The following is a 21,201-nucleotide window of genomic DNA, read 5'->3' as shown; positions in this document are numbered from 1 at the left end:
TGTCAGGGAGTACAGGATATGATCAATGGACTATTTAGACCCATAGTATGAGTAAATGAATTATGATATGACCAATGAGAGACAGAATTACAGTATTTTAGAAAACATCTAAGTATTTACTAAATAGCCAAATCTCAAGCAATGATAATATAAAGGCTGATTATTCTTCTCATAGATACAAATATGATTTAATATATAGATAAATGTAAGAGCCATGCTAGATAGATATCTCCATACAAGTTAGTACTACTGTGGAGTAGTTCAGTCTATGCTTGCTCTCATTCATCCATAAAAAGGGAAAATCAGTTGCTTAGGAGAGATTGTTAGATCTGTAGTGGCCGAAGTTTGTGAGGGAAGAATGGCGGGATCAGCTTCCCTAAAAGTGTGTGCTGTGTTCTCAAATGCTCACCCAAGTCCATTTACCTCTCAGAGTGAAGAAGAGTGTACACTAGCACACACAGAAGACAGCAGGCTCTGATTTAGATACTATAATGTTAATAATTCCTTTGCTGGGAATGCTGGGTTCTAAGACTCCCTCTGAGTGCTTTCCTGGATTGCTTTCAGAACAGAAGTTCTAGGCATTTATCTCACAGTATGACAGGAAGAACCCATGCTACAAAAGGAATAGACATAAAACATTCCATAACCAAAGCCGAACTTCCAAATAATTTTATTCATTGGTTCATAAAAGTAGTAGTAATGAAACAAACAAAACAAGAATGATAGAAAAATAGAACAGTGATGAAGAAGATTCTAATCTTTTACTCACTTTTCCAGGAAAGGATGCATTTCTCTCAAAAGCCAGTGGAGATAAAGGATTTGTAGATGAATAGTGACAATTCACAAGGCCTCGCCATTTAGTTCAGGAAGTTCTGAAGTAACAGACATTTGGAAACTACTTTTGGTTTCATAGTCTGGGCTCACTAATAGGAATTATGAGGCCTTCAATGTCCCACTGGTGTTATGTTGTTTCTTCATGCTCTTTGGGTAGATTGCTTTAAGTGTCTTTCTCCTCAACTGAGATGGTATCTCATAATTTTTTCCATCAATAATCCTTAGTGACTTGCAGAAGATAGGGCCTAAAATGTTGCCATGTACCATAGGGAGATCAAGCTTCCATCTAGATGACAGACCACAAGAATTTGTGAGCTCTGGGCCAATTTTTATGAACGTTTCTTGATAATATTGCTCATGATATATTTCTCCCCATTCCTCCAGAGCCAGATCCCTTCAAGTTACTGGGAAGACTGTGTATTGTCAGCGTTTAGTGTCTATAAAGGCAGAAGCTGGGGGAAATGGGCTATTTTGGGGGTAGACATATCTTTAAAGAAGGATCCTAATCATGAAATCATAAGATTAAAAATGTAATGTAGCCTATCCATGTAAGGTCAGACCTCAAGTTTGATCAAGAGGATCAAACAAGAGAAAGATTAGATCTATGGAACATAAGCTTTATGCCAAGAACAGGCTGTTTTCTCTTTTAGTCTCCTCAGAGAAAGCTGTTACTAACTCTATTGTCCAAGTAAGATTGTTATAATACTTACCCAAGCACAGGTAACAAGTATCGGAGAACCATGTGGGTCTTCTGTGTTCTAGCATCTTATGCAGTGTTCCTGGTCTGTTACTTTTTGCCAAGTAAGGATTCTGAGATTCATAGACCCCAAGGTTCTTATACCTTGTCATCTAGAAAAGAGATAAATCTAAAAAAATAGTGGAATTATTTCGTTTTTTTCTTTCGGTGTTTTTATCTAAAATAAACAGTCCTTGGAAATGTATCTTCATATCTACTGTTGTAACTTTGATTCAGTTATTACTAAAGGATCACATTCTTTTTTTTTTTACCACAAATGTCCTTTTTATTTTATTTTTTTATTTTTTTATTTTTTTATGCTGAGTAAGTTATTTATTTATTTATTTATTTATTTATTTATTTAGGATTTCTGCCTCCTCCCTGCAACCACTTCCCATTTCCCTCCCCCTCCCCTGATCAAGTCCCCCTCCCTCATCTGCTCGAAGAGCAATCAGGGTCCCATGACCTGAACATAGCGGACAATGAGGAACACTGAGAACTCAAGAACAATCGCAGTGGGTTTTTGATAATACTGCACGTACTGGCTTTGGGGGAGCCTAGGCAGTTTGGATGCTCACCTACGAGACCTGGATAGAGGTGGGTAGTCCTTGGGCTTCCCACAGGTCAGGGAACCCTAAAGGATCACATTCTTATTATCATATAATCACTACTGATTTGTGCTGCTACCTTTAAATAAATATATGCATTAATTTTCTCCCTCCTTGTCTATGTAAGATCACAAACACCTACATATGAGAGAGAAAAGAGGGCTGTCAGAGAAGAGAGAAATTGTAGTTGGTTAGGTAGGGAGTATTAGTAAGGAGTTGGAGGTGGAGAAAACATGATCAAATGCATTATATGAATTTTTTCAAATTAAATAAATAAGAACAATAGTAATATAGTTCTAAAACAAATGAGAGGTAGAGAGAGAGAAAAAAATGCAATGTTTTAGAGACACTTTCAAATCATGTTTACCAAACTGTTAATCACAATAGTTAAACCATGACATCAAGTTATGATAGATAAACAAGGAACAGATAAAGAAAATCTGGTATGTATACATGATGGAATCTTTTTTCAACCATAAAAAAAAATGAAGTTATGTCATTTGCAAGAAAATAGATGCAACTGGAGACAATCATAGTAAGTAAAGCAAGTCAGTCTGGGAAAGAAAAATGTCATCTGTTTTCTCTCATTTGTGCTTCATAGATTTTATATAGTTGCATAAAATCTTGCATGTATGTAAGACATGAAAGTAGAAGCAAAATTCTCTAGTGGAAAAATGATGAAGGAGAAGGTAGAGCGAGAGAATGGAGAATAGAGGCACGTTGAAAGGAATATGTGTAGTATATGATGGACACTTGCAGAAAGTTTTCCTAAAATCAAGTTAGAAACTAGAAAGCAAAGCAAATATAAAGGCAGAGTCATCTCGACACTGAATTGGATACTGGATACTGAATTGCATCTGTGGTTATTAAGGTGACACTTGTATTCCTTAGACCATTATCAGGGAGAACACATGCAATAGTCACAAGAGCCCCCCCCCCCCCCCCGCCATTGCTCTCTCTGTGTCCACTCCAGGTATATTCTCTTAAATTCTTATTCTGGCTACTTCAAAGATCAGGGTAATAAAGAGGTAGAATACAGCTAGATTTAAATGGGTTAGAAGATTTCTTGCTCAGGGAGGATGTACGAGCATGGTTGCTGATATATAAATATGCACAATTAACCATATTTCATTCCTGAGGTAGCAATGTTCAGTAAAACCTTGAATTCCCCAAAGCTAAAGTGGAAGGTTATTTAGAAGTCGTTCAACATTCTTGGTCCACTGATAGGCAAGGAACAAAAGGCATAGGGAAAGGCACATTTGCCAACAGAAAGAAGAAACACCTTTGGCCTGCTGCCAGTTTCAGATGCAGTGATAGCTTAGCCGTTACTCATCTTCCACCTGAAAACTCATCATTGTGATCTTAAGACTTTAAAGCATTTTGTCTTTGTCTTCTCTTCCCAGTCTGCTTATTTTTGCTACTCCAGGAGACATACACCAACCATTAAAAAAAAACCTTTTTTGAAGTCTTCTGTTATTAGAAAAATACAGGATTTTAAAACCTTGAATTTCAACCCTGTAACCTTCTCTCATAAGAGTTCCTGTGAGCTAAGTCAACCAATATTAATTATGTTCATACCTATAAAATCAATATCCTATGTGTGTATGTTACATACAAAATTATATTGCCTCCGCCTTTAATCCCAGCACTCAGGAGGCAGAGGCAGGTGGATCTCTGTGAGTTTGAGACCAGCCTGGTCTACAGAGCTAGTTCCAGGACAGGCTCCAAAGCCACAGAGAAACCCTGTCTCAAAAAACGAAATTATATATATATATATATATATATATATATATATATATATATATAGCCTCTAGTGACTGGCTTCCTTTCAAACATTGGTCTCAAGTGTTCTGGCCTCAGACTTCAAGTCTTAAGGGTAGTAAGGTTGAGTTAGAAGATCTTAAGAATTCCTCTTACCCCAGAGATCTATAGCACTTCTGAATTACTCTTATTTTGAGGATTGCCTGCTTATAACCATTATTCTATCTCTAGTTGTCAAATATACAAATTGTGATAGTTATCAAAATTAAGTATCATCAGGTATTTTTAGAGAAACATTATTTAAGAGAGTTTTGGACTCCTGCATTCAAATGCCTTCAAGAAAGCTCATTAATAAGTAATAAAGCTAATGAACAAATAGAGTGTATGCAGCTAGGAAATCTTTGATGATGGCATTCCACATCCCACTCATTTCTGAAGATCAAAGGCTCTTTCTTTGTAATAAAGGTGAAAAAAATCAGGTTTTATAACTTGCCACATTGTCCTTATCCTCCCTAAAATAGCTTTGGCAGCTTGGATTTTCATCACTGAATTCCCCTTTTGTCCCTAAAGTGGTCCACAGAAGGACCCAGGCCATTGTCTTTGGTGCCAACCTTTGTTGGTCTATTGAAAAGAACAGGGAAAGTAGATGTGGAACCAGCTTTTAAGTCTTCCCACCTTCAGACCTCTATTAAGGCACTTTGTGTGGTTGCTTGTGGGGGTCAGGCTTAGGATTTGATCCCTCTCAACTTTGGATAAGTAGGGCATGCAGAACAATCCCTCCTCACCCTGCTAATTGGCTTCTCCCAATCATGCTTTGAGAGAGGAAATTTGTCTGTGACTTACTTGTCCTATGTAGCAAACCTCAGGTCCTTGTACTTTTATCTGTATGATGGAATGAAGATTTAGGAAGTGATTAGAATTGAGATCAAATAAGACCCTGATTGCCCCATTAGGAGTAGGCCCCATTAACTCTTTGAGAGTTGGTTGCCATTGTGGTTAGAAATGGATTGTGACTAAAGACAAATTCTTAGGCTCAATGATGCTATATATTTATAATTACTCCCAGAAAGTATGGATGGTTGCTGGACTCTACATAAAAATCAATTAGTATAATTTAGAAACAGCATTATGCTGTCCCCAATTAACACCGTAAGAATAACCAGATGATACTAGGGAAAGGAGTTTAAGTAAAAAAAAAAAATGCAACTTTTAATTAATGTTGTGATGGCGGTATGAACTGAGGTGTTGATCTTTGTCATTGTGTCTTATTATGGTCACTATGTTCTATGGAGCTCTGAGGAAGTCTAATTCAAGGAAGCATTCATAATTTCTCTGAATCATATCAGACATGAGACACACAGCCCTTCCTTCCCAAGGTTCAGTCCTACGAATAGTCCTTTAGCCAGGTTATTCTTTCAAAACTGGTCAACTTACCCTTCCTCAGCAAGAAAGCAAAGGGATCAGTAGGTGACTGTTGATGTTTGAGATAGAAATTCTTACAATTCAGGGCATTTAGTAGGAACTGTGGCTCCAGTCCTAGTATTCCAGAAATAACCCCTCAGTTGTGAAAACTAAAAGCTGAAAGTATCTCTATACTTTTCCATTTCTCTCCTGGATGAAATAAGTATTAGAATTATTTCATTAGTGCTGACAAATTAGGTTGTGGTTTCTTAGGTAAGCTCTTGCTTTCCTTGAATGATTTCCTTCCTACCTCAGTGGTAGTGTCCTGGTGTGTGAGGTCCTTCTGTCTATGTGTTGCTTTTATTAGTTAATGAATAAAGAACTGCTTTGAGCCCATGGCAAGGGCACTTTTTGAACTAGGTGGGAAAAGGTAGAGTGAATGCTGGGAAAAAATGGGTGGAGTTAGAGAGATGCCATGGAGCCACCACCAGAGTCAAACATGCTGAAACTTTGCTGGTAAGCCACTGCCACATGGTAATACACAGATTAATGGAGATGGATTAAATTAAGATGTAAGAGTTAGCCAATAAAAAGCTAGACCTAATGGGCCAAGCAGTGATTTACTTATTACAGTTTCTATGTGATTATTTTGGGGCTAAGCGCCCAGAAATGAACTAGCGGCCTCCCTCCAACAGTGTCCAGGTTATTCATGACTGTTAAAGGAAACCTCCTTGACAAGCGGTGACTCTCAGGATTTCTTAAGTGGTGACTTGTGTTAGTAAGGAACACTAAATGTTAAAAATATAGGAAAATACCAGACTCTTATGCCAGTTGCTGAAGTGTGGTGGTAAAGGAAGGAGGTATGAAGGAGTGAAAGAAGATGGCTTTCTCTGTATAATCCATTCACTATATACTTCTGACAACAAAAGATTTTAATTCTAGAAATGTGAAAAGAAAATATTAAGGAAACATATTGATATATTTATAAAAAATCCATATATTGATTTTCATTTACCTTGGCTTTTTAACTCAGTCTACCTTGTGTCATGATATTATTCATAATCATAAGGTTTTGCCAGTTACAAAACCTCACATAAACTTTGAGTTTTTATATATTAGTCTGTATCATTTATTTACCAATCATGCATCTACTATTTCCTGCCTGAATAATTTGCTATTTTTTTGTTCAACATACATATTTCATGACCTTTAGAAATTCACTTTCTAAGTGAAGATAACAGCAGTTAACAAACTTTCAAATTTATCTTTGTAAGTAAACACAAGTAAAGACAACTCAAGTGCATTGCCAGTAAAACACTGAATGCTGGGTAATGGCTTTATTTATGGAGTTAATGTGATCTGCTACAATGTGATGAGCTCAAGAAAGGTGAGTCAACCCCATCTCAAGAACTGATAGTTCAGGCCCATGATTGCAACATTAATGGCTGTATAGGCCCACTACTTACTCATACAACCATTTCACGAGTTAAAAAGAATATAGGAATATATTTGCCTTATTGTCTTCAATTTACTTTAGCAGAAAAATAAACACATTCTAACACTAGTATGAAGAGTCCAGAATTCTCTTTGTGAACTAATGAATCCAAATAAAGAGAAACAACAAAAGTGAGTGGCTTGCTAAGTTTCCACAGATGCTTTTCCCAACAAGGAATTGTCAGTTTTCTCTGTGGAGAATTAGACAACAGATATTATGTAACCTACTTCTAGTCCTTACAGATAATAGTGGCTCAAATTATGAAAATGAAAGGTCCCCACAACAAATTTGTGAATACAGTATAGATAATTTTCTCCTGAGGATTGGTCATATTTATCATGAAATACTTTCAATCACTCATATATCCTTAACAACATGTGTTCTCCCCGGACACTGAAAATCTTTGAAAAAAGTGCAGGAAACAAGTCAGTGCCCCTTCAGTTTCTGACTGAAAGACACTGTGCCTCCATAACAGTCGTGGAAGAAGAGAGGACTGTGCTTTCATTCTTTCAAATACAAAGAAAGAGAGGGAGTTGTGTACGGACTAAAGACAAAAATATGAGGCCAAAGCAGTTGGAAGGAGGGAAAGGGTGGAAAGATTTATGTTCTTAATCCCCGACTCAAGAATCAGAAGCCGGGTGGATACAAACAGCTACAATGCAAGTGAGACATGGATTGGGAATAACAAGACTGAAGGTCAGAGCTTTCTGAGTGAACAATAGAGGTATTCGTGATGTGCTCAGGGGAGCATGAAACTGGAGCTGTGACTTGTAGCTTCATCCTGAATACATGCAGAGTTTACGCAGATGTTCCTCAGTGTCCTGTCTTTTTGTAGCACCTTCTCTCTGTCTCTTTCTTTTACACATGCCTATGTATATGTATTGATGTGTTCATATGCCCATAAATGTTTGTATATGTATAATTACTTTAAAGGTTGTATCTGCAGGAAGATCTTGCTAAGTTTTATGTTCAATTCAATCCTGATTCAGAGAAAAGCCTAAGACAAACATTAACAGCTCCTCGCATTGCCTACTATATGAGGACTACCTGTCTGTGGACCTTAACCATGGCTAAGCTAGGAAAGATACTGAACAAGTCCAGAGTCCAAATTTCTGTCCTTTCAGGTTCTACCTACATACTAATGGCTTGGACCTATTATGTTTTCTTCTCTTTCAGCCTCAGTGTCTCACACGTGAAAAGAAGAATTCAGATTTAAAAGAAAAAGATTGCTTGAAATTTCTTTTGTTACCAAACTAGGCCCTAGTTGAATAGCTTGGTCTGTCTGAGCGATCCCTGGCAGTGGGACCAGGATGCATGACCTGGCTATTGGAGCCCATTCCCTATGGTGGGATGCCTAGTTCAACCTTGATGTAGCGGGGAGGGATGTGGGCCTGCATCAACTTAATGTCCCAGGCTTTATTGACTCCCCATGGAAGAACGGGTGGGGGATGGGTTGGGAGTGGTGGAGGAGGAGCTGAAAAGGGGAGGAGGGAAAACTGTGGTTGTTATGTAAAATGAATAAAAAAATAGCAAATTTTTAAAAGGAGAATTATATTTTGTTTTAAACTGTTTTATGTTATCTCTTTCTACTCCATCCTGACTCTGGGAGTGTGTTGCTGGATGCTGAAGCTGTTTGAATACCTATCGTCAGGCTTCATGCTAAGGGCTGTATAGAGAAGATTTCATTTTTTAAGTACAGCAATGCTTTGTTGCTGCTTCTCTTTTCCAAAATGGAAGCTGGAAGTTAATAGCAGTGACGTTTCAATGGTGATACTTTAATGTAACTTGGGGGCAGTTGGTGTCGTGGATTCATAGGGTTTCACAGTCAGGAATTGTATTTATACTGAAGCTGGCTGTTTGCTTTCATTGCAGTCAGCCCTCTGTGGTGGTGAACACTCAGCTGTCTATGTGATAATGGGGGAAGGAAATGCCTAGTGGATCATTTGGTTCTAGAAACTGGAAAGTCCATTGATTGAGAAAGGAAAGTTGCCTTTATTATTTCTTTCCATCTATTAAATGGTCTTAAAATATTTCTTCTTTTGCCCAAGTAAAATAAAAAAAAATGAAGGTAATAAGGTAGGGTTTGCATTTGTCTGAGGCATTATGGTATACCAGAGAGAGCATAGAGAACTGAATTTAGGTCCTGGGCCCCTCTTTCCCAGATGTGTGCCTCTCTGCATGTTCTTCAAGCTAACTAAACCTCAGATACTCTAGCTATGAAATAGAAGTAGATACTTACTACTCAGTAGACATTTTATGAGGATAGACTGAATTCATCATGGGAAGGGATTAGTATGGTGCCTAGGGTCTGAAAAAGTGCTAATTAGCTATTATTAGGATCCTCTGGATGGAGTTATTTAGGATTAACATGTGTAGACCAGATGATTTCTATGAACCCTGAAATAATCTACAAATGGGTTCTGCACAAGATTTTGAATCTTGAGTCATGAATATAATCATAAGCTGTGGAAAAGCAGTCTAGAAGAAGGGCTTCGATTATCCAAAAGTTGGAAAGGATAAAGGAAGCAATCCTTGTGAAGTAAAAAGAGGGCTATACAGTTGGACACTTGAGCCTAAGGTACAGAGTGTGATTAGGGCTTAATGAGAAAATAGACTGAGAAGTATGGAGAGGAGAGGCCCAGAGAACACTCATGCCAGGTGAGAAGGGTAGGGCTAGATCCTGGAAGCAGAAGCCACTAGGGCAATGCCACCATAATGTTTGCATTGGAAAGTTCAAAAGCATAGTGGCATGTATAATTTAATAGAGCAAACGCCCCAGTTGATAACTTGTTTTAATTAAATTTGTGTGACTGAGGTTGTTTTATTTATAATGTATATTGATTTGGGGTAGACTGTAGTTTGGGGATGAATGAAATGATGAGGTATCCTAGGGCCCTCCCAAAACCACACTTTTGGCATTGATGATACATGCAGGGAGGAAAGACACACTGGGTCCAAGGAGTCCTGCAAAGCTGTTTCTGTGGTCATCTCTGAAGAGGTGCTGAGAGCTGGTATAGAACAGTGGCCAGGAACATGTAGAAGACCAAGTCTTGACTCAGTCAGAGGCTGTAATGTCAGGCTTTCCCTAGCTTTGCCTTGAGCTTGGCCTTTATCAATTAGTGCAGAAACTTGGTTTCTGAAACATTGCCAGCCAGGGCTGTCCTGTGGACACAAGGGCCAGCACAGCATAAGGGACCAGGGACTCAGCCCTTGTGCCGTGAGTATATTTTTGTAGAAGCAGAATGGACAGACCAGGTGGGAGTTTCTTACTCTCCCTTTTCTACCCCTTGATTTCAGGAATGCATTGGAAACCACTGTGGTTTGGATGTGGGTCTTGGGTCTCAAGAGTCAAATGAAGTCAGGCTGTCTGCCTGTTCTAAATTTAACTCCTTACCCACGTTTGGGCACAGTACCTTGTCTGAGGTTGTTTTCTCCGAAAACTATATAATGTTAGGGTGTGGCAGGGAGGGATGCAGGCGATGACAGCAAAAGGCCTAGAAGAATATATGAGTTGCCCTCACAGCTAAATTGATTAGCAAGTAAATTCCTAACTCTGCAATCTGCTCTTAGAGCTCATTTGATCAGCTACAACTGGCTACAGACAGATTGCCTTGTTTAAACAGAACTCAAAAAAATTACCATTTCAGAATGTATGCATAACATGATTCAATACCCTGTTCCTTAGCTTACTTCAGTAGCACAGAATGTGGAAAATATTAATCATTGCTATTTTAGGCACCTGCCATGTACAGCACGCTAGACTGAGCAGTCTCTGTTATCTCATGTTAGCCTCATGGAAAGGCTATGAGCTGTAATCTATTAATAGCCTCCTACAAAAGATGGAGAAAAATTCACATTAAAAAACTTTTTTCCAAGAATTCATAGCTAGTGAATAAGATAGCCAAGACTTAAACTCAAATATCTTAAGGGCAAAAGGACTACATAATCGTGTAAGTACATGGAAGTACCTTCCGGAACCACCTGAATCAGCCTGCTACTCATGCAAAGGTGATACCATCGCCCATCTTTAAGATTGCTAGAGCTGAGGAAAGTGGGTGATGTGCACAGGAAATAAGAAGAGGAGAAGGCACTGGAGCTAATATTGTTGTCTTCAAACCAAAAGCAGAATAAGCAGCTGGTTGTCTGCTATCTTTGTGAATTCCTTTAATTTTAAACTACTTTTCATAGCCTTCAGGGAAAGTTTCAAACAGTAAATATATTTTTCATCCATCTTTTACTTCCCTCCATCACCCTCTACTATGCGAACACCTTGCGTAGGCAGAGTGGAATGTTTAGAACTAAGCAAAGATTGACACAAATAATTTACTGAATTAAAACTTTTACTAAGTTGTTCATTTCTGTTATATCATATCACCTGATGTTGTTGGTCAGGGGTATCTTGGAGACTGCAATTGTTGCAAGTGTTATGGATTTCCTACTAGATTTGATGGCAAAAGGCTAGTGGTGAACATAGCATGCACCTTGGTCACAGGACAGGGAAAAATAAAGTTAGTGTTGGTCAGGAAGCTTTCTCTCTGCTGGCTAACCTTAAGTGTATCAGATAGTGATATATAGGCTGCTGGGGTAGTGGTCATCAACAGCATTACTCACCTGTGCACCCTTTGAACTACAGTATTGACCAGCATGGAAGATAGTTCCATATATGCCGCAGTGGCATGAATATTATGGAAGTAGTCAACTGCTATGTTATTTAAGTCCCACTGCATTTAACAGAACATATGCCTTATACTATAAATACAGCCAAGAACCCACAGTTGGTGAACTCATAGGTCCAAGTGGAAAACCTACTGTCACTACTTTGCCAAATGTACAGAATATCAAACTGCCCTCTAAATTCTTATCTCTGTAATCATAGAATAGTGCTACTTTCAAACCTCATCAGAGAAAGCTCTTTGTGCAGAGGGATAATAGTTAAAATAAAAATTCATAATTGACCAAGGTGTTTATGGAATTCTCAGTCACAAGTAGGACTTTGACATTACACACACATGCACATGTGTGCACACGCACACACACACACACACACACACACACACACACACGCAGAGCTTAGGTACCACCATAGAAAAGGTGTCTGAAAAATTTCTCTTTTCCTTTACCTTGATGTTTTTGAAGAATACTTAGAATTATCAAGTGTTTTCATATAATGAGATTAAGGCTAATGATATCACATCTAGATCAGTGCATTAAACTGCTGTGTCAGTTAAAGTTTGTGTTTTTCTATCGGTGGGCTCCATGGATCTCTTGTGAGTGGTTTTCATTGGATCTCTCTCCTAAAAAATAACCGCATTTTTTCCCTTACTTTTTCTATACTGACAAATGTCTTGGGAAAAATACCTTCATATATGCCTGTTTTCTCCTGGATTTTATATTTCATGACTTTAGGAATCATTTGTCCATCTTGTTTGCAACCATTATCTTTATGTTGCTTGGTCATCCTGAGTTTTAATTTATCTTTTTCTTTCTATGTGTATTATTCTCTTAGAAGAATGGCTAATTCACATCTGTCTCTCTGTCTATTCATCTGTCTACCTATCCATCCAATAAGTTATTTTTATCCAATGGAATTATCAGTATTTCTGTATTTTATAGATATATTCCAACATTGTTTATATAGTTACAGGCTTCTATCTTGAGGGCACTTGGTATAATTCTATTTTCTTGTGTCCCAGAACCAAGAATTAGATTACGGACACACAAATAGTGGTAGAAATAGAGATAATTCATTAGGAAAGATAACAACATTATTGAAAGGGAATGTAAGTGAACCATAGAGCCACAAAAGGGAAGAGGCTCAAATGGCTTGAGCCATAAGAGTGATGTCCTTTCTGATGCCATTTATCCAGCTCTCAACCTTCTTCTACATTGGTAATCATGTGCTTTTCTCACGCCTATTCTGTCCCATGCTTCTAGCTCTGATGAGAAGTGTTTCTATGCACATTATCCTAATTTATTCTGTAGCTCAGGCTAAGCAGCTGTGGTCATTCAGAAGCCCCTCATATTTACTATCATGCATCTTTCAGCTTCCTAATCTTCACATTGATTTACATTATATTCAATAGTGAAGTAAAAATGGGAATCGTTCCTCTTTTCTTATTTCTCTAATCTTTTCCCTCTCTTCTAACAGCATTATTTTTTCCGACAGTTGATACTTCCAGCTCCATATTCTCCCTCCAATCTCTACTCCTGGACTCCCCTATGTGGGGCACATCCCTTATGATTTGAACCATGTCATGTTGCTCTTGTTATGCTCATCAGAGCCCCTCCTTTGTATACTGAGGTTGAAGTAGTTTTCTGAAATTAAGATTGGATAACCTCTTTCAAGACTCTTGTTCTTAGTTAAGAGGAGATCAGGTGTCCATTAGCCTGACTTGACTCACGTAAATGATCACAGACAACTTCTTTGGCATCTGTTCTTGTTCCTGGCCCTAGATCTTCAACTTTCCCCAAATTCCTTGCTTTAGTTCTCTTTTTTATGCTATACACATTTGTCATTGATTTTGATTAGACTTGTTTTAGTATTGAATTGGAAGCTTTGTAAGATTGTTCATCAAGTTAAGGCATCTACTACTAAGGCTGACCACCTAAATTCAATGCTTTGGACTTGTATGATGGAATGGAATAAATGAGTTCTGAACATTGTCCTCTGATATCTACAGACAGCATGGCACACACACTTACCCATATACAACATTTAAAATATGAATAGGAGATATTTAAGATATTTAAGTTAACTTACTTTAGTTAATGACTTCCTTATCATCCGTGGAGGATAATAGAAAAAATTAGATTGGTTGGACTTTTACATCTATTAAAATTGTTCCTCACTTCCTTGATATCCACTTACTCAAAAATCCTCACACTGAGATATATCACATCTCTGGGACACCTAATTTTTATTTCTGGGAGAGTCGGGGAAGAGATAAATTAGATTTTCCTGAAGTACTTTAGTTGAGTTACAATCATGAAGCAGAGATAGTAAAATGTGGAATTTTGTAAAGAATTAAATGAGTCCAGTTTCTTTAAGTTGTTTGAATCTCCTTTGCAAATTAAATTTTATCATTCTAATTCATCATCTTCTTCATGTGTCACCACCACTATCAAGACTAAAACCTTAGCCGTACCACAATGATAATCACCAGCAACAGCACACCTTACCCAACCATCATACTAATACCACAAAACACCGGCAACATCAGCATCTGTGCTCAGCACACTGCTAAAACTCCAGAAATTAGACTCAGTATAATACCATAAGTTATGCTAACTACCTATCATGAGTTAACCACCTTTTCCTTCTTAATAAGCTTACTATTTGTGTGAATTGACTGAGACATGAATAAATTAAAGAATTTGCCTAAAGTTATTAGTATATAAGTAGTGGGGAAAGCAGAAATACTAGGGAAAAGTGCTCAGTGAATTTTGGTATCTACTCATTTAATTCAAATATTAAATAAGTGATAAGAAAATGGACACAGACTTCTTTGATTCTAAGCCTAAGACCTTGTTCTTCATGCCACAAACATATGTAATTTTGTATTAACTTTCAAATTTCTCATTGTACACCCATTTAGCATTTCCTAACTGTAAACATTAGACATAAAAAAATGTTTCAGGAGCCAGGTGGTGGTGGCTCACGCCTTCAACCCAGCACTAGGGAGGTAGAGGCAGGCGGATCTCTGTCAGTTTGAGGCCAGCCTAGTCTACAAGAACTAGTTTTATAACACACTTCAGAACTATAGAGAAACCCTGTCTCAAAAAACAAACAAACAAAAACCCCAAATAAATATTTCAAGAGAAAATGAAAAAGAGACCCAGAAAAGTGACTTAAAAATTAATAAAGTGATTTCCTGTCTTTTCTAAGCTCCAAATAAAATTCAAAAATAAATGAATTTATTTTCACTTATTTGAATTCACTCCACTAGTTAGTCATGAATTTAATGCTCAGTGCATGCATTTCAGTATCCAAACAGGAAGAATCCTGCATTTTTTGACTATGAAGGAAGGGTAAAGACTTCTAGCTGATTTACCTAGAGGGAAAAGCAGTGAGGCAGAGAGCCGAAGACAGCAGTGCTAGAGGGGAGGGGTCAACTGGGAGAGGCCCCCTTAATCTCAGTGATGGGAAATGGCTTGGGTTTGAGTGATGTGGATTAGTTTTACATTCAAGGGATGAATTGGTTTATGGCTTCTGAATAGCTCTCTTCCTCAGGTGAGGCACAGACAGGTCTATGTAACAAAGCTGCGGCTGATTGAAAGGAGTTTAGAATCCGGGTTTCCGGAATTGGATAAAGCACGCAGTTTGCCATGAAGCCTCTGGCTTCGTCTCAGGAAATTCTGTTGGGCAGGTTGTGACATCCCAGTGCATCTTATATGTCTTCCTTTCTGGTTATGGTTTGTACTTGCCCTAGTCGGCATTCAGCTTTGTTGTTGTACACATCCTTTGAGCTGTGATGTTCCAGGTGAGGTGAAGGTCACAACTCTGTTTTCTATTCTCAGTACACTCAAGGTCTACATATTTCTAGCTCCTCATTAGAATGACAAAATAAAGGGAGCAGGAGAAACACGGGGAGAATTTGGAGCTGAATTTGGAAAGTGCATGAAATTTCTGAAACAGGAATTTACATCCAGGCTTATATAGTGGCTTTCAGGCTCATTTACAGTCTCAATTATTAATAGCTTTGTTACCTATACTTAAGACCATGGACTGTGTCTTTCCACCTGTTTCCATCACCTCTTGATGTCTTGACTGGTCACTAATCTTGCCATACTCCACAAACCTTACCATACTTCCAGTCTTGAGCAAATATTATTCAACATCTTGTATTTGTCATCTAAATAAATGAAAAGTTCTTCGTGGAAGTCCTTGCCAACACAGGGAAGCAGGAGGAAGAGAAGGAGGGAGGGTTGGCTAGCGCTTACAGTCAAAATAAGTTTATGTAATCAAAGGAGAAAGGCAGAAATGAATAATCATTAGAGAAAAAATCAGTGTCCTGAACATGGTGAAAGTTAAATGCAGAAATATTTTTCCTTTGGGATCCGACTATGTTGGGAGAGGCATCAGGGCATGTATGTGAAATCACTTTTAAACTGAGAGATGAATGAATAAATTTCAGTTACAGAAACAACAGCAACAACAACAAAAATTTGTTATAGAAAAAGGAAAAGAACACTGGACAGCACTTCAAGCGTGCTTATAGGGAACATTGGAATGGGAGTAGGCCATAGGGGTGGGACTGAGACAAGATTGGCAGGGAAGGAATAGACTGTGAGTGACTTTGTGAGCTACACGAGCCAGTGATAATAGTAGCATTTTGGATCTGAACCCTTGTGGGTCTAGTAGACAAGGCAGCATGAGAAGGTAGTTGACTCAGACGAATTCTCTGAACTGCTGCCTTTCTTCAGCTCGCTCTAGAGACTTTCTGTGCGGAGTAGCATCCCAGTGCCCAGTCATGCTACTTCATCTGTGAAGCAGGGCCTGTCCTCCAGTGTAGCCCTCGTCAGGAAGGTTTTTCCAGACTTTTAACCAATTGACTCCTTCCAGGTTAATGGGGTCATAATGCTATATGTGAAAAGATCTAGTTTCTGGCAGATACTAAGTAAAAGTTTTTAACCTTTGCCTCCCTTCCTTGTTTTACAATTTATATAAGTACTGACCCTGTCTTATAAAGTATGAAATACTCTATTATATTAGGTAAGGAATGCTTATTAAAAAGTCCTTGGACAAACTGTTAAAGGTAAATAGTTAGAAAGTTGAAGCTCATAAAGTTGGAGTGAATCTCAGAATCATTCAGTAATATAGTGTTGAAACAACAAAAACCAAGAAGTCTTTTTCTGGTGTGTGATCCTTCTGTTGTAGTGACCCACCATCACTAACTCCTACATCAGGCTTTTCTATCCCTGTCTTTTACGTCAAAGCTTAACTCCTAACTTGCCTATAAATAATCTAAGACTCCTTACATAGGAGTTCTGTACAGACAAGTCCTCACTCACGCATTCCCTTAGAAGACTGGCTGCAGAGGTAAAGGAAAACTAAAGACTGAGAGCAGAGGAGCTTGAAGACTCGTGTATTCTAATGGTTAGATTCAAGTATCTAACTGAATTCAAAACTGAAATACCCCAATCGCTAACTCCACTTCCAATGGAAACCTTCTCTCTTGAATTGTTTCATATAATGTGGCTTTTCCCACATCCAGTCCAGGGTGAAATTATTGTGACTGTCACCTTTGGATGGATCTCTCCACAGGTGGTCTTCTATCCACCCTTTAGCTGTTCTCAAATGAGCCATGGTCCTGTTATCTTTTCCAAGAATGTTCCACCTCTTATCTTTCTTATATCAATTTGTTTTTGTACTTTATCAAATTGAATATTTTAAATTCTGAGTTTGGATCTAGTCTTCAGTAAAGTTACTTCATGTTTCTCATTGGCTTATAGAGAAGGTTATAAACTCCGACCTTAAACATTCCAGTCTGTTCATAAATACCTATGGCTGTCCAACAGTCTGTTTATACACTCGTCTCCTGTGCTTGCCTATGGATGAAGCAAACCATTGCTTTTATTTCCTGGTAGTACTCTCAATGACAGAATTTCTTTATCTGCTTGTTTTCATCAGCTTAAAAGTCTGCTTTTCACAAACCTTCCATGCTAAACATGTCCTCTGAGGACTTTGGAATCCACTTCTCTTCTCTTTCTCATGCATACCAATGATATATTCACTGGCTTAAAACTAATTTGAAAAGTTATCTAATGATATTCTGTGTCTGTTTTGATTCTCTGATCTTCATGGGGACAGAGATCGGAGCTAATTTTTACATCATCTCTGTGCCTAGCATGGTGCTGCCTATATGCGAGTCTGACCTACCTCCTGGGAAGGAACTCCTTATGTTGAGTACTTATTACTGCAAATCGAAGCAGAGAGCTTATCAAGAGAATTAAAGGCCACACTGATGGAAATAAGTGTAATCTCCAAATGATAGCAATTCACAACGCAGCCTAGACAGAAAAGACAAACCTACAGAGGATTTTCTCCACCGTGTTTATCTTTGGAGGTCTCTTGTGCATTAGTTATAAGAGTCTTGGTCTTGCTCAAAATTGTTTTGTTTTCCTCCTTCTCTCTGGACCTCCCCCACCTCGCATGCCTTTTACAATGTTCTTAAAAAGTTGAGAATGGTTTATCTTAGCATTTGTAAGTTTATTTGTGGGTGCAATTGTGAAGCTCATCTTGTCAGTTTTATGAGCAGTCTGGATCCATTGTCCTTAGAAAACGAAAATGATTAACAGTGATTTGTTTTGTTACCCAATTGTTTAAATTATAATAACTCCCCATCAGGGTTTTTTAAGTACAGCTGTGTTTATGGATTAAGATCTACTGACTCAAATATTTACAGTGTTCCAAAAATTACGAGAACATACAGTGTCAGGAATTTTCCATAGGCTCCTTTGGAGTGGAGTGAGTATCTGTTCAACTCGAAGAGAAAGCTTGAGGACAATTTCAGAGGACACTGACAGATCTACGTGAGTACATCACCAAAAAGACAACAAATGTTAGAGTTCTGAAGAAGAAAAATCGTGAGAATAGTAACATTAACTTGCTGTGCATGGCTGCTTTGTGGGAATAGACAGAGCAATTAAAGCCAATAAGACACATCCTCCTAGTTTATAAAACCTAGCTTGTGACTGTCACTAAAGTCTATATTGTTTCAAAATGATGTTGTCTTGGCATATGTAAAACTCAACTATTCTGGTATTAAAAACAGACCCACCATTTTCTAGTTCTACAATTTTCATCAATAATTTTTTTCGACCTTTCATCTCTGTTTAGGAATGAAGATGGATAGGCATGGAAAACAAAAATCACCATGTGTGTAGCTGTGCAGTGATCACAATTCGTGTGGGTGCTCAGTGCTGACTCTATCTGTGCATGCTCAGTGCTCACTCTATGTGTGTGGATGCTCAATGTTCACTCTATGTGCGGATACTCAGTGCTCACTGTATGTGTGGATGCTCAGTGCTCACTCTATGTATGGATGCTCAGTGCTCACTCTATGTGTGTGGTTGCTCAGTGCTCACTCTATGTGTGGATGCTCAGTGCTCACTGTATGTGTGGATGCTCAGTGTTCACTGTATGTGTGGATGCTCAATGCTCACTCTATGTGTGGATGCTCAGTGTTCACTGTATGTGTGGATTCTCAATGCTCACTCTATGTGTGCATGCTCAGTGCTCACTCTATGTATGGATGCTCAGTGCTCACTGTATGTGTGGGTGCTCTCAGTGCTCACTCTATGTGTGTGCATGCTCAGTGCTCACTCTATGTATGGATGCTCAGTGCTCACTCTATGTGTGGATGCTCAGTGCTCACTCTATGTGTGTGGATGCTCAGTGCTCACTCTATGTATGGATGCTCAGTGCTCACTCTATGTATGGATGCTCAGTGCTCACTCTATGTGTGGATGCTCAGTGCTCACTGTATGTGTGGATGCTCAGTGCTCACTCTATGTGTGCATGCTCAGTGCTCACTCTATGTGTGTGGTTGCTCAGTGCTCACTCTATGTATGGATGCTCAGTGCTCACTGTATGTGTGGGTGCTCTCAGTGCTCACTCTATGTGGATGGATGCTCAGTGCTCACTCTATGTGTGGGTGCTCTCAGTGCTCACTCTATGTATGGATGCTCAGTGCTCACTCTATGTGTGGATGCTCAGTGCTCACTCTATGTGTGTGGTTGCTCAGTGCTCACTCTATGTGTGGATGCTCAGTGCTCACTCTATGTGTGTGGTTGCTCAGTGCTCACTCTATGTATGGATGCTCAGTGCTCACTCTATGTGTGGATGCTCAGTGCTCACTCTATGTGTGTGGTTGCTCAGTGCTCACTCTATGTGTGGATGCTCAGTGCTCACTCTATGTATGGATGCTCAGTGCTCACTCTATGTGTGTGGATGCTCAGTGCTCACTCTATGTGTGGATGCTCAGTGCTCACTGTATGTGTGGATGCTCAGTGCTCACTCTATGTGTGCATGCTCAGTGCTCACTCTATGTGTGGATGCTCAGTGCTCACTCTATGTGAGGATGCTCTCAGTGTTCACTCTATGTGAGGATGCTCTCAGTGTTCACTCTGTGTGTGGATGCTCAGTGCTCACTATGTGTGTGGATGCTCAGTGCTCACTCTATGTGTGTGGGTGCTCAGTGCTCACTCTACGTGAGAATGCTCAGTGCTCACTCTATGTGAGGATGCTCTCAGTGTTCACTCTATATGAGGATGCTCTCAGTGTTCACTCTGTGTGTGGATGCTCAGTGCTTACTATCTGTGTAGATGCTCAGTGCTCACTCTATGTGTGTGGGTGTTCAGTGCTCACTCTATGTGTGTGGGTGCTCAGTGCTCACTCTATGTATGTGGATGCTCAATGCTCACTCTATGTGTGGATGCTCAGTGCTCACTATGTGAGGATGCTCTCAGGGTTCACTCTATGTGAGGATGCTCTCAGTGTTCACTCTGTGTGTGAATGCTCAGTGCTCACTATGTGTGTAGATGCTCAGTGCTCACTCTATGTGTGGATGCTAAGTGCTCACTCTATGTATGGATGCTCAGTGCTCACTCTATGAATGGGTGCTCAGTGCTCACTCTATGTGTGTAGATGCTCAGTGCTCACTCTGTGTGGATACTCAGTACTCACTCTGTGTAGATGCTCAGTGCTCACTCTGTGTGGATGCTCAGTGCTCACTCTGTGTGGATGCTCAGTGCTCACTCTATGTGTGGATGCTCGGTGCTCACTCTAAGTGAGGATGCTCTCAGTGTTCACTCTATGTGAGGATGCTCTCAGTGTTCACTCTGTATGTGGATGCTCAGTGCTCACTCTGTGTGTGTAGATGCTCAGTGTTCACTCTGTGTGTTTACTCAGTGCTCACTCTGTGTGGATGCTCAGTGCTCACTCTGTGTGGATTCTCATTGCTCACTCTGTGTGGATGCTCAGTGTTCATATTTTGTGTAGATGTGTAATGTTCACTGGATTCTTCCTTGTAGTCAGTGTCTACCCTTGGAATCAGTACCTGATGCCGGTCAGTTACATATGTCATACCCCAGAGGGAATTTATAAAATTGTAGGAATAATATTGTTTTGAGAATATGAAAATATTCCTGCTTGTTATGGAATTTTATTGTCATGGCTTGGCCTTTAGTTAGTGTACTCCACCACTTCACTCTATACCTTGTGCTCAACCAATGGCTTCCTCATGTTGAAGACTGTGTTTATTTGACCTCATATATGCGGAAACATTGCTGAGTTCACTATAAAACTTCCAGTGTGTATGTGTGTGTGTATATGTGTGCGTGTATGCGTGTATTAGAAAAGAGGA

Source organism: Microtus oregoni, unplaced genomic scaffold (assembly GCF_018167655.1).
Source record: "Microtus oregoni isolate MIOR12 unplaced genomic scaffold, Mior012 000041F_ref0000270, whole genome shotgun sequence".
Lineage (NCBI taxonomy): Eukaryota > Metazoa > Chordata > Mammalia > Rodentia > Cricetidae > Microtus > Microtus oregoni.
This window is presented reverse-complemented; position numbering follows the sequence as displayed.